The 3,038-nt window shown below is 42.4% G+C and overlaps 1 pseudogene; it reads right to left on the reverse strand.

Annotated features, from left to right (window-relative positions):
* Positions 1-230: 230 nt before the first annotated feature.
* LOC102848491 lies at positions 231-1,970 on the reverse strand (annotated as a pseudogene).
* Positions 1,971-3,038: the final 1,068 nt, after the last annotated feature.

A 3,038-nucleotide genomic window follows, 5' to 3' on the forward strand; every position in this document is an offset into this window, starting at 1 on the left:
ATTTATCATTTGCTTGTTGAAAGCAAAGTCATAAAAGCAAATAAAATTAAACATTTTTTACTGCTTTTTCTCACAAGAACATAAAAATTATGGAGGAAAATTTAACAGGAAATTTTTAAAAGTAACACAATTTTTTCCTTTCAATAGTCCTTGGGTACTTATGACAGAATAGGCTCCACTTTTAGTTTGTTTCATTGAACAAGGACTTTGGTCCAAAGTTTTGTTTGGCTTTAGTATCTGCTTCTGCCTCCCCCTCTATCAGATCAGCTTCCCTCTCGGCCACCACCTCTTGGTGCTCTGTGGCTTGAACTGCTGTAGGAATCACACTGAGGAGGGTACCCCCTTTCCATAGAAGGAGGAAATCTTTGTTCTTGTCTGACAACTGGATCACAGCCACTTGAGTAAAAATCACTTCGGCTGCTTGAGTAACTATCTCGACTTCCACCATATCCACCTCGTGAGCTGCAGTAATCATCATAGTGACTGCTTCCACCATAAGATGGCAGCTTTTCTACAAAGATGGCACTGAAAGCGAAGAAGGAAGCCCCTGACTCTCCTAAAACTGAAGCCAAAGCAAAGACATTAAAGGCCAAGAAGGCAGTCCTGAAGGGTATCGACAGCCAAAAAAAAAAAGAAGAAGAAGATCCTCACATCACCCACCTTCCAGTGGCCTAAGACACTGAGACTCCAAAGGCAGCCCAAATACCCCCAGAAGAGCTCCCCAGGAGAAACAAGCTTGACCACTATGTCATCATCAAAGTTCCCATGACCACTGAGTCAGCCATGAAGAAGATAGATGATAACAACACACTTGAGTTCATTGTGGATGTTAAGGCCTACAAGCACCAAATTTAACAAGCTGTAAAGAAGCTTTATGACATTGATGTGGCTAAGGTCAACACTTTGATTACGCCTGATGGAGACAAGCAGGCCTATGTTCAACTTACTCCTAACTATGATGCTTTGGATGTTGCCAAAAAAAAGTGGGATCATCTAAACTGAGTCCAGTTGGCTAATTCTAAATACAAATTTTTCTCACACACACAATAAGAGATGGTGGAGGCCCTCGTGTAAGCGGAGCACTAGTGAGTTACCGTAACTCTCATAGGAATCTCTGTAGGAGCTTCCACTTGGATCGTCTGAATAATCGCGATCACGACCACAGCCATCTCTATCACTTTAGTGTCGGGATGGATAGTCATAGCGTGAACTGGAATAACCATAATCTTTCTCTTGGTGGTCATGCATAATCTCTTGAATTCCCTAGAATTTGGGTAATCACTGCTTGAATAACTATCTTTAGTAGAATATCCATCGTCTCTTGGGGACAAATAAACATCTCTACACGAAGGTAAGGGTTCCCTTCTTGGTGGACCTCCATAACTGTCTCTTACACATGATACAGGTGCTCTTCGACCCATTCCACTGCTGCTTCGAACTGGTCCTGAAGGGGCTGGTGTTTTAGGAGGAGGCCCTCTGCTTCACGGTGGTGGTTGTCTTTTCACTGGCAGTGGTTCCTAGGAAGAACTCATGTTAAAATTCACAGAATAGCCACCATCATCCTTGTGACTCCCATGTGAAGGGGGTCACCTGGTTCCTCCACTTCCTCCTCTTCCACCTCAAAGACCTCTTAGAGGACCTCTGCCTTCTTGGAGGTAGAGGGAGTCCACATCTACCACTTTCTTTTTTTTTCTCTCACATGTATCACTTTCAAATGTTGGTTTAGTGACTTGTTCCACTTTGATAGCCTTTCCATCCAAAGACTTTGCATTCTTATCTCTGGCTGCCTCTTTGGCATCTGCCGGGCTTTCAAATGTGACAAAAGCAAATCCTCTTGATTTGTTGGTTTCTCAGTCTTTCATCAAGAGCACTTCTACAATTTGTCCATATTTGCCAAATACAGCCTCCAGGGCTTTCTCATTTGCTTCTGTATTGAGCCCTCTAATGCAGAGCTTTCCTGGGCAATCAGATTCAACTGTTTTCCCTGTGGGAGTGTGTATTGCAAACCAGATGACTGCTCCAAGCTCCTTTGAAGCTCGCTGACTGGCGTTTCGGTGAGGCTCCACACAAGGTCCCTCCGCTGGGTTGGCGGACAAGAAAGAGAATCAGCTCGCACGGCTGAGCAATGAGTGTTATTATATTTTGGAGGAACATTCATCTAAGTGATACAGCACTCTTCTGTGAATATGCTGTACTGAGGTAACCTGGGGTTGCTGTGATGATGAACGTTGTGCCATTGGCGTGTCAAATGCTCTAACAGTTACCCATGGTGGACAGTGTTTGGTGGAGCTCCCAGATTAGGAGAGATTTGGAAGCAGGAATGGCATCCACTTCCTAAATCATATGCCTCTGGAAACTCTATGAACTTTGATAAATGACGATATTTATAGAAAGGCTTCAGGATTTCTTAAAAAATTAATTTTAATGAACATTTACATAGATTTTGTGTTTCCATTCATTCATTGTTGCACTTTTTTCTCTATTCCCCCTCCCTAGTTTGCTCCTTTCTGAGAAAAGCAAAAAGATAAACTTCTGCGTTGGTATAAAATCCCCCCGCCCTGAATGCACCCCACTATGCAACCTGAATTCTGGATTCCTGTGATAATCATAATGACTTATCATATATTGCTTTTAAATTGTTCTCTCCCTCATCTGTTTTAGTGCAATATACATAGTCTATCCAGTTTTTCTCAGTCTTCCCTAACTCTGATGTCAGTCCCATTCTACAACAGTGACATTATGCAATATTTGTCTTTTTGTGACATAGTGTCCTCCAGGGTCACCCATTTTGAGTACTATTGCATGAGTTCCTTGTTTTTCAATGCAGCACAGTATTCCATTGTGTGAATATACCACAGCTTATCTATCCATTCATTTGTTGATGGGCACTTAGGTTGTTTCCAACTCCTTGCTATAGTGAACAAAGCCACGATAAACATGGGTGTGCATATATCTGCTTAGATGGCGGTTATGGTCTCTTTAATGGTATATTCCCAGTAGTGGAATTGTTGGGTCAAAGGGTATCTCTATTTGCAACT

This window comes from Elephantulus edwardii, unplaced genomic scaffold (assembly GCF_000299155.1).
Source record: "Elephantulus edwardii isolate Elephantulus edwardi_28Jun2011 unplaced genomic scaffold, EleEdw1.0 scaffold00245, whole genome shotgun sequence".
NCBI lineage: Eukaryota > Metazoa > Chordata > Mammalia > Macroscelidea > Macroscelididae > Elephantulus > Elephantulus edwardii.